We start from the raw sequence: 12,153 nt of genomic DNA on the forward strand, positions 1-12,153 counted from the left end.
GGAGGGAAAAAGTGAGTCTTATAGAGCAAAAAATACAGTATATCTTTGCCACTTAGAGCAAGCTGGAGTGCCTCATCCTGGCCTTCAGGAAGCAAGCCATTCTCTAATATTAGAACCATTGTCACCCCACCTCCATTTTTAGGCTCTTTTAACTGTGAGTGTTAATAAACAGTGATTTAGTCTGGCATGGTATGCTAATCCTTTTCTCAAAATTTTAAAAAATTCATATTTGGAGCATAACTTTCATCCCTATCGATAGAGATGCAGAATTAAGGTAAGCGGGGGCAAGGGGAACATGCAGACAGGATTGAGGTTTTCTCTTCACCTGCATGGAAGCCTCACATCAACAAAAGCCGACTCTGAGGAGATGGACATACCGAAGAGATGAGCCTCTAGCTAGGAGAAGATGGTTGAGAGTTGCCATATGTCCTTTTTTTCCAGGGCGCGTCCTCTTTTTCATGGTTATGTAAATTGAGATTCATCATAATGACCCACAGTTAAAAGCAGAAGTCAGAAAATGTGTCCTCTTTTTTTGCTCTTCAAAATATGGCAACCCTACAACAGCTGAGAACTAATGAGCAGATACCCAAATTACATGTTGTTTTCCTACTGTGTCCCTCCCTATCTTTTGTAAGATATCAGCCATACGTCTCGATAATACCAGAGGGGCACTTCAAAGTGAATGTCCTCTTCAATGCACACATGCGTAGGCAGACACTTCACTCTCTGCTACCCTTTTTGCCAAATCCCCCAGTTGGAACTAGTTCTGGTGTTCCAAGTTCAATCACGCCTTCTCACACCTGTTGACATTTTGTGCTCAACAGACCCAGTTTCTGCTTGAAAACCAGCAAGCCAAATTAGCTCTCAACATCATAATGAGGTTGCCGGGTTTTTCCCTTCTTTGAATAGAAAGGGTAAACAGAAATGGCTAATTATCTGCTGTGTCGTGTCCTACATGAATAAGTTTCTTCATAGGCCAGATAAACCCTACCTCAAGCTCAGCTGAGTGCCTCAGATCTGTTTTGTAATATTATGGCATCTGAACTGAAACACTTGTCTTCCTTCCCCTTCAACATATCAGGATGATGCCCTACAGGCCATCCACTTGCCAGAGAACATGCATACAGGTGACTGGTTCCACATTTGCATACATTGCCTATTCTGCTTTCTTTAAGAATGGATGTTGATGACCAATGGAGAAAGATGTGTCCTCACCACAAAGTACCTACCGTATTTTTCGCTCTATAGGATGCACTTTTTCCTCTCCAAAAATGAAGGGGAAATGTGTGTGCGCCCTATGGAGCGAATGCAGGCTCCTTGGCTTCAGTGATAGCAACGCGAAGTCTCCGAAGCGCAGAGGGAGACCTTGGCTTCAGTGATAGCAACGCAAAGTCTCCGAAGCGCAGAGGGAGAGCTCCCCTTGTGCTCCGGAGGCTTCGCGTTGCTTTTGCTGAAGCCACCTGAAGCCCCCGGAGTGCAGTGGGAACTCCCACTGCACTCAGTGGGGCTTAACTTTGGCTAAACCATGTTTTTGTTCATCTGTAGTCATCACATTTTCAACCCCCAAACCTTTGCAATGGGTGTAGACTATATACTCCATTTTTAAAAGGAAGCCCCGCTGCGCTCCGGGGGCTTCAGGCTTCAGACAACTATCCGCAATCCCAACATCCTTTATTTTAATATCTTTTTAAGGAGACACACAGCTTCAGGAGGTGGTGATTTGGGGGAGGGGTGCTGAACTCTTCCCACCTACTGCTTCCCCCCTTCAGCTACCTTGCCACAAAACTTCCCCCCTAGTTTCAGTTGCATATCAAAACCCTAAAATGCATTTTATATAATTGGCTTTCTATTTCTATTCTTTGTATATCGTATTGTTGTTTTATTGCTATGGCCAATGGCTGACACAAAGATTCATTCATTCATTCATTCAGTTGAATACTTGCAAGAAAATCACCTCCTCTCTTCTCTTCTCTTCTCTTCTCTTCTCTTCTCTTCTCTTCTCTTCTGCACATATTTTTGCATGTGATGTGCAGTTCAACCTTAAGCAGTATAGACAGAATACAAATTTTGCATCCCTAGTTTCAGTTTCCAGCATTTGCTGAGGCTCCATGCCCAGTGCTGCCAAACTGGTCACTCTCCCCTAAATCTGACTCTGCACTCCAGACGTTGCTGGACTAAAACTGCCATAAAGCGTGTTCTCCTTCATGGAGAGCACGTGTTGCGGTGGGGTCTGCTGAGCCACCCCTCTGTTACCAGGCAGGGTCTCTAAAGATGGCCTGGGGCAGTGATTGGTTCACTGGGTTGCTGGGGTAAAAGGTATGTTGCAATTTTGGTGGGAGGGGTAAAATGTTTAAATACTCTGCACGCAGCCTGGAGCTTTCTCTTTGCTGCGTGCAACGGATCACCCGCCCACCCGCCCTTGAGTAAGGGGTTGTTGCATTGACCTTGCTATGCCTGTCATGGGGTCGTCTGCCATTGGGCCAGGGGCCTGGTAGGAATTTTGTTCATCTGGCTGATTGGCTGGGCCATTTGGTTTTTGCCTACTGCGTAGCAAATCACCACAACTTGTAAGGTTGTGGTTAGGCATTGGTTATAAATTGGTGGAGGAGGGGTTAGGATAGACTATGCCTGCCCCTCCATGGTTGCTGCGGAAAGGGAATTCCATTAAAGGAATCCTGGGGCTTGCCATCTTTTCGTCCAATCCCTGGAATGGGACTAGGGCCGGCAAGCCTTCGGGGAGCATGCGGATGAGAATTGAGGGTCTGTGACTCAGCTCCATTTCTCCCCGACTTGCTTTCCCCCGCACTGTCTTTCGGTGGTGCCCGGAAGTCAGTTCTGTCCCCAGGCGGGGGGACAGATAGTCTTAACCAATGCCTAAACAACCACTCACGGTTTTGTATTTAAATAAAGTTGCGGCCAAAATTATGCCAAAAACCTTAAACAAAAATTAAGTGTGCGTTGTGAGTTATTTGGGGGGTGGCTTGGGGACCTCGACACGCAAAACCCAACTGTTGTCCATATTGATTGGGGCTGATGGGAGATGGAGTCCAACAATGTTTGGGAGGGCTACAACTTCCTCAGCTTTGGGCTAGTGGACCACATTGGTTTGTTTACAACAATCAAGTACCTTTCAAGACCCCGCAAGGTCCTTCTATTTAAACTAGATTGCGGAGTCAGGGACACAGCAGAATAGGATCTGTTACATTTCAGCTGTCTTTTCTCATCGTAACCTGCATGTTTAATATATTTGGGGCACAATCCTGCTGCAGTTAAGCACTTCTAGTTCCCCCTGGACTTTGCAGAGTGCACAGCTGCAGTCCTGTGTTCATTTACCTTAGAGTAAGTCCCAAGCAACTCAGCAGGAATTATTTCTCTGGAAACAGGTTTAGGATTCTGCTGTGAGGCTATAGTGCCAACCTTAGATGTACTCAGTGGGCCAAGTAAACATGCATAAGAGTTTACTTGGAGAGCCAGCGTGGTGTAGTGGTTAAGAGCGGTAGTCTCGTAATCTGGTGAACCGGGTTCGCGTCTCCGCTCCTCCACATGCAGCTACTGGGTGACCTTGGGCCAGTCACACTTCTTTGAAGTCTCTCAGCCCCACTCACCTCACAGAATGTTTGTTGTGGGGGAGGAAGGGAAAGGAGAATGTCAGCCACTTTGCGACTCCTTAAAGGGAGTGAAAGGCAGGATATCAAATCCAAACTCTTCTTCTTCTTCTTCTACTGTTTAGCATGAGTTTAACTCTCACACTGAAATCAGTGGGATTTAACTTTGGCTAGACCATGTTCTTGTTCATCTGTAGTCATCACACTTTCAACCCCCAAACCTTTGCAATGGGTGTAGACTATATACTCCATTTTTAAAAGGAAAAAAAAACCCACCTCAGTTTGCTGGGGGGAGTTAAAACTAGTCAGCTAGAATTTGGTAATTAATTAATTATAATTATTTTTTAAGAACAAATATAACGAAGAAATAAAAAAGGAAAAAGAGGGGAGAATAAAATGAAAGAAACCCCCTCAATTACATTAAAAAATACAATAACACCCATACATTCATCTTAATTTAAGCATATAAACTGATATCCAAATGTCCAGATAGGTATCTATCTATGAAATAAAAATGTATAAGAAATGTATTCAAATATAGTGAGGGCAGTGAGCTCCTCAGACCATTATATAATAGATGGTGGATGTTTATCTTTCCAGGATTGAAGAACAAGTCTCTTAGCGACAGTGAGGGCTCACAAAATCCACTCTCATTATCTGCTAAATCTTGACAGCAAGGTGGGGCAGAGCAGTGTGTGGAGAACCTGAGAAAATGCATCCCATAAGTGAAGACAAGAAGCTGGAAAAGTCGTGCTGGAACTGAATGCTTCTCTAAGCACAAGAAGGGTTGATGGGATCAGGCAGGTATTTTGCAAAGCAGGAGAGGAGTTATAATTCTTCTCTAAAAGCAGTCATTTTTGCAATCATTTTTAATGGCACGTAGCAGCCGGAGGGGTTACTAATGTGCCATTAGAGCTCTTTGCATATTCAGAGGGATCTGGTGTGCTCTCCCACTCAGGCTCTCAGCACACTATATAAATGCGTCTGCTGTACACCATTTCCTCTTGACCTCAGGGAGGGAATAGGAGACTCTTGCACCTGGATTGAAAGAACTCTCTAGAAACCACCCTGCCACTGGCACGACAGAGAGACCAAACATTGCCTCCCAAGGGGGACCTTGAGAAATACAGTGGTACCTCGGGTTACAGATGCTTCAGGTTACAGATGCTTCAGGTTACAGACTCCGCTAACCCAGAAATAGTACTTCGGGTTAAGAACTTTGCTTCAAGATGAGAACAGAAATCGTGCTCTGGCGGTGTAGCATCAGCAGGAGGCCCCATTAGCTAAAGTGCTACCTCAGGTTAAGAACAGTTTCAGGTTAAGAACGGACCTCCAGAACGAATTAAGTTCTTAACCCAAGGTACCACTGCAAAAATAAAAAATCTTGTCCAAGAGAGGTCAGTCTCCATGGCCCTGAGACATGCCAGATCTCTCAACCTCTGTTTTCCAATTGAGAAATGGGAATAATAATCATGTTAAGAAAAGAGTTTTGCATGTGTGGATAATAACAGCTGGTTGCCTGCCAATTTTCCTTAAACTAAGACCAAGATCTGCAGGGCTGACAAAGGCTGGTATCAGTTTCTATTATAATCATGCACAGGATATATATATATATTTGATCCAAGACAGATAGTTGTTAGGAGGCCCATGTTCCCCTCCAAGAACTACAATTCCCAGAGTTGCCAGAAAAGGTTATTTATGTATGCCACTACTGCAGCCTGTGTTTTGTTAGCCCCAAAATGGAAATCGAGTGAGGTCCCAACTAAAGAAGAATGGCAACTTAAGTTGACAGAATATGCACAACTCACAGACGTCGCATATAGAATAAGAGAACAAGAAGAACATACGTTTAAAGAAGATGGGAAAATGTTTATTGAATATATGGGGGGAAACTGTGTGCGGCTGAAAACACTGGAAGCATTAAGATAAATTCAATAGTGTAAGCAAGTTTTGATGGATGCAAAAATGGAATACTGAATGGTATCGTTTTTGTAAAATATTATGTAAGGATTTATGAAATGTAAAATGAACCATGGAAAGAGAAGGGAACTCTTAAGGATGCAAAATGAGTATTTTAAATTGTAAAACAGAAAATGTAATAAAAATTATATACAGAAAAAGAAAACCAAAATCAATTACAAGGAAAATTCCTGCCCTTCCACTATAAACACAACAGGGCTTTGGGTCTCCAGTTCCTCCTCCACAGATTCTCCCAGCCCTTTTGATTGCTCTGTGCACCTCAGAAAATAATATTTGACCCTTGCTCCAAGGGCCTATCCACACTTGCGTTTATCCTGTGTTTTCTTCCACTTGCAGTACTACCACAAGTTTTGTCCAGGATTTTGGGTCCATACCTTACTCTGAAAATGTGTGATATCCCATTCCCTGCTGTCCCGCTTTGCTTCCTTCTTGCCCACCCTTTTCTCCATCCTCTTGCACATGTCCTCCTATGCTGTTGATCTTTTTTGGGGGGTTCCTGCGGTCCATTGTGATCCTGCGCATGTGCACAGAAACACACTATATCATGCTGTCGTTTCTCTGGAACCCCCAAGAAGACGTCCAACGAGCACAAGTTAAAAATAGACTGTAATTTAATAGCCATTAAAGTAAGACCACTCATACAGTGTGTAACGTAAAATGTCTGAGGTAAAGGCAGCACAAGGTGCTGGCTGTCCCTTCTGCCAAGGAAGGGGCAATTGGATGGTGTACGTACCACAGTCGTTCCCAACTTTTGCGTTGTGATTGCACATCTGACGCACATTGGCACTGGAAAGGGAAACTGTGACCGACTCTGGGGTTGCGGCGCTCATCTCGCTTTATTGGCCGAGGGAGCCGGCGTACAGCTTCCGGGTCATGTGGCCAGCATGACTAAGCTGCTTCTGGCGAACCAGAGCAGCGCACAGAAGAAGAAGAAGAAGAAGAAGAAGAAGAAGAAGAAGAAGAAGAAGAAGAAGAAGAAGAGGAGTTTGGATTTGATATCCCGCCTTTCACTCCCCTTCAGGAGTCTCAAAGCGACTAACATTCTCCTTTCCCTTCCTCCCCCACACCAAATACTCTGTGAGGTGAGTGGGGCTGAGAGACTTCAAAGAAGTGTGACTGGCCCAAGGTCACCCAGCAGCTGCATGTGGAGGAGCGGAGATGCAAACCCAGTTCCCCAGATTACGAGACTACCGTTCTTAACCACACACCGCACTGGCTCTCCCACCGGAGCGGTACCTATTTATCTACTTGCATTTTTCAAACTGCTAGGTTGGCAGGAGCAGGGACCAAGCAACGGGAGCTCACCCCGTCGCGGGGATTCAAACCACCGACCTTCTGATTGGCAAGTCCTAGGCTCTGTGGTTTAACTCACAGCTCCATCCGCGTCCCACCACATATATGTATACACATATATGTAGTTGATCACAATGCCTGTTTGAGCACAAGAGGGGGACACATGCAGTTTGGGGCAAAGAACTGGAAGTGCACAGCAATGGGCTTCAGAGACAGTTGGCAAAATTTTACTCAAGACATGAATGAAGACAGAAGCTGGAGACAGAAAAGGTGAAAGTGATGAAGGTGAAAGCCCATGCAATGTGCCACAAAGGAAAGAGTGTGTTTTTCCATTGAGGAGCCCCAAAAAAGGATCACATCAAAAGAGGAAGACATTTCTATTGGGGTTTTAAGGGTTTTTTCATTTGTTCCAATATAGCAGTGAAAAGGGTTTTCTTGCGTTTCTGCATCGGGATATGAATGAAAAGCTTTCAGATTAGTGGTACTGAACCGATGCAGATTCTAAGAAAGCATGGGGCAAATAGAAGTGTAGACAGTCCCTGGATCTCCTTCCCTGCCCCCTGACTGACACACACACACACCCCTTCTGAAATCTGAAATGGTGCTAGAGTCTGAAGGACAGAGGTAAACAAAAAAAGCCTTAATGAATATGGATGAGCCTCTTGAAAAATTAAGTTCTGGGCAATTATCCTGTGCCCTCTTTAAAGATCTAAGTTTAACTGAGGTTTTAAACAAAGAGATTAATAATCTCAAACATGAGTTGATTAATCAGTGAGGGCCAATTTGAATCCATGGAGCTTTGTTTTGTAGGGCATGATTATTTTTAATTTGAAAAGATTCTGGTGTGCCGTTATCACAGGAAATGAGAAGGAACATGTTAAAAGATGGGCTTTGCTTTCTAACAACTTGGCATCTCTCCTTGAATTACACTGTACCACAGTTCCTTCAGTTATTATGAAATAAATACAAGGCATCTATTGCAATGCATGAAGTTATGGTAATATGTAGTTTTATGGAAATGCAATAGCTTGGTTGGCTAGAACATAGTGCTCATAATGGCAAGGTTGCAGGTTCGATCCCTGTATGGGACAGCTGCATATTCCTGCATTTCAGGGGGTTGGACTAGATGACCTTCCAACTCTATTATTCTAGGATTCCAAGTGGTGCTAAATCAATTTTGTGAACCGCCCCAAGATCTTTTGATGAAAGGCAGTACATACATTTAATAAATAAATAAATTACTTCAACTGGTTTAAAGGCAAATGACACATCAACCACAAATATTCTCTTGGGTGATGGGTGATGGCCCTTGTTCTCATGAACATTTTGTGCTGAGATTTTGTAAGCCATTCCTCTTAGGAGCTCTTTTCAGAATCCTTCCCATCTTGAATTGTGCTGCTCAAAACAGAAGGCAATAGAGCAAAGGCTGCTTTGCCAATTGGCCGGCACGGCTTCTTCCCCAAATCTTTGAAACAATGCCAGTGGCGTAGCGTGGGTTGTCAGCACCCGGGGCAAGGCAAGTAATTTGCGCCCCCTAACCCGGGGCAAGGCAAGTAATTTGCGCCCCCCCCTGCATTGTCCCTCCCCCAGATAGTCCCTCGCTCTCTCTTCGCACCGCACGCCTGGCACCCTCCCCTCCACAGTGGGCGGTGACCCGGCGGCTCGTATCGGATTCGCACAACCAGCACTGCAGTGAGAGAGAGAGAGTGAGCCAGGTAGGGACAGAGAGCTGCGAGTGCGAGTGCGCCCCCCCCAGATGTTGCGCCCGGTGCGGCCGGCCCCCCCTGCACCCCCCACGCTACGCCACTGAACAATGCTACTGTTGAAAAACTGAAAATAGCAAGAAGTGCAAAAACCGACAGAGGAAAGCAGGTCCCGAGGAATAAATTGTGCTAGTAGTCAACCCATAGTCAGGGCTGGAACCCAACTACCTGACAAATGTGTAGCTTGCTGTGTTGCTTCTCTTCTGACCAAGCATGAAGGAAGCTCAATATGTTCTTGCTGGATGCAGAGATCTGGCTACCAAGAGAGTCACAGCTGTTTCCCAGCTTCTAGTTGGCATCACAGGAATGAACACAGCTGGCTGGTAGCACCATACCACCATCGAGCCTCTTATTGGTTGGGAGCTCAGGTGACAATGGGCTCCAGCTGTGGAGTAGTAATTGCAGAGGATAATTAGGTTAGGATCCATATGGGGCTTCACTGTGCTGAACAGAGTGTTACGGGAAGCCTAGATCTGGATTGGAGGCAGGCAGAGGGCAGATCCCACCTTATGCACACACGTGTAAACCTGAAGAGAAGAGTGTGTTCTACCATCACACAGAACAGATGAAGAAAGAGGAGAATCCACAAGTATATCTTCCAGGCTGTGTCTGCACTACAAAACAGAATTTTGTCCTTCGAGAATCTATAGAGTTGAAAAGGACATCCAATGTCATCTAGTCCAGGGACCGGGGCCTGGTGTGGCCCTCCAGATGTTCATGGACTCCAGTTCCAGTACCTTTCATGCTGGCTTGACAGGCAGAACTTCAACTGGTGAAGACTTGGGCTTCACTGGGTAAGTGGAAGAAACAAGTGAGGCTGAATAAGCCAGATACTGTTGGACTACAACTCCCATTATACCTAACCATTGGCCTTGCTGTTGGGAGATGGAATCCAACAATATCTAGAAGGTCACTGTTTCCTCCACCCTGCTCTACAGCCATCCTATATCAGATGGTCAGGAAAGGATGGCACCCTGTTGACTGCCCCTGCTATATACCATAAAAAGTTGAACACAGCGTTTGCAGTCACAGGACCCAAGTTGGGACATTGCTGTTGTTTAGTTGTTTAGTCGTGTCCGACTCTTCGTGACCCCTGGACCAGAGCACGCCAGGCACTTCTGTCTTCCACTGTCTCCCACAGTTTGGTCAAACTCATGCTGGTAGCTTCAAGAACACTGTCCCACCATCTCGTCCTCTGTCGTCCCCTTCTCCTTGTGCCCTCCATCTTTCCCAACATCAGGGTCTTTTCCAGGGAGTCTTCTCTTCTCATGAGGTGGCCAAAGAACTGGAGCCTCAGCTTCAGGATCTGTCCTTCCAGTGAGCACTCAGGGCTGATTTCCTTAAGAATGGATGCGTTTGATCTTCTTGCAGTCCATGGGACTCTCAAGAGTCTCCTCCAACACCATAATTCAAAAGCATCAATTCATCGGCGAACAGCCTTCTTTATGGTCCAGCTCTCACTTCCATAGTCAAAGGCTTTTGCATAGTCAATGAAGCAGACGTAGATGTCTTTCTGGAACTCTCTAGCTTTCTCCATAATCCAGCGCATGTTTGCAATTTGGTCTCTGGTTCCTCTGCCCCTTCGAAATCCAGCTTGCACTTCTGGGAGTTCTCGGTCCACATACTGCTTAAGCCTGCCTGGTTGGGAAATAAGCGGGCATTATTTCTAGCGTGCATCCCAATCATTTTGCTGCCTTTGTGCAGAAACAGAACTCAGTTTACCACCTTAATCATCCCTCTCCCTGATCTATGAAAGCTTAATTATCCAGCAATTAAAACAGTCCAGAGTGTGGAGGATCATTATTGGGAAAACAAACAAAAAAACAAGCCGCCTTCCCATTCAGAAAAACAATGGACCTAAAAACAATTGCCCTATCTCATTATGTGCCCAATACTCCCCTAGAGCTTTCAAAAGGAGACCATCAGTCAACTGGAAGTCAAGAGGAGGAACTGAATGATAAAATGTTTATTCCCTTGGGACATTTGCTTCCCACTGCATAAACCAACCTATTAAGGGTGTCAGGCAACCAGGTCGATTTGCATGAGGTCCATCTAATTGGCCCTGTGTGGGTTTGTGGGACGCAAGATTGATGCAATGGTTGAGGTGACTGTCAGAATCCAGGCTCCCTGGAAAGAAACTGGCAGAATTCGTTCTGTACTGGGCACCCCAAAGGCCTGGAAGCAGGGAGAGTCAGAATGATCTCTTGCTAACAGGGGTCTTGGGAAAAACACTTGAGGCTTTCCTCCTTGAATTCCTTTGGCCAGAAAGTGGGTCTTCCCAGCCACGCAAAACACACCTTAAGGGAAGTTAGAGTCATAGAACTATAGAGCAGGAAGGGGCCATAGGGGTCATCTAGTCCAACCCCCTGAATCTTTTTACCCAACGTGAGACTCAAACCCACAACCCTGAGATTACGAATCTCATGCTCTACTGGGTGAACAATCCCAGACAGCTGGAAAACCTCTGGAATTTTGTCAGACATGCAGGAATGGGGGGACAAGGGAGAAGGAATACTTTGCTGATGCAATCTGTCCTAGGCACCAGAATATATTGAACTGTCTCAATACCGCATAGCTGGACAGTGGCATTAAAATCAACACAGGTGCTAAGATCTTCCTATCATGGTGGCTAAAGTATTGGCCTTAGACCAGAGATATATGTGGGTGCAAATCCCAGCCCCCAGCTATGAATCTTATTGGGTGACTTTAGACCGGACATGTCCCCCAGTGGTGCAATGGGTCTGGCTATTAACCAGAAGGTTGGTGGTTCTAGCTCACCCAAGGTTGGCTGTGGGGAGGATTCCTGCATTGCGTGGGGTTGGACTAGATCAGTGGTTTCCAGCCAGTGTGCCGTGGCACCCTGGGGTGCCTTGAATGATGGGCAGGGGTGCCGCAGGTGACACTGGCCTCCGTCCCCCTTTCCTTCCCTCCCTCCTCTGATGCCGTCTTGTGTCTCTGCCTGCCAAAGGCTTGCATGGCGGTTTGTTGCAGCAGTCCTGGCTACAAGCTCCCCAGGCGATGGGGCTGGCCAGGGGTGCTGGTTGCCAGGAGCTGAGGTGGCCTCGGAGTAAGCAAGCAAGCGGGTGAGGGACCCCAGTCAGCCAATCCACCAGCCCTCGCTGTTGGGAATGGACAGACTAGCCGGAGGCCAGGCAGGCGCAGTGCTGACCTTCCTTTTGCTTGCTGTGTGCAAGGCCTGCCTGGGAGCTGAGTGCCCACTGCTGCCTCCTGAGCAGTGGCATAGCGTGGGGGGTGCAGGGGGGGCCGGCCGCACCGGGCGCAACATCTGGGGGGGGCACGCTCGCACTCGCAGCTCTCTGCCCCTACCTGGCTCACTCACTCTCTCTCACTGCAGTGCTGGCTGTGCAAATCCTATCCGAGCCGCCGGGTCGCCGCCCACTGTGGAGGGGAGGGTGCCAGGCGTGTGGTGCGGTGCGGAGAGAGAGCGAGGGACTATCTGGGGGAGGGACAGTGCAGCGGGGGGCGCAAATTACTTACCTTGCCCCGGGTTA

The sequence above is a fragment of the Podarcis tiliguerta genome, assembly GCF_965153285.1.
Source record: "Podarcis tiliguerta genome assembly, chromosome: 2".
In the NCBI taxonomy this organism is placed as follows: Eukaryota; Metazoa; Chordata; class Lepidosauria; order Squamata; family Lacertidae; genus Podarcis; species Podarcis tiliguerta.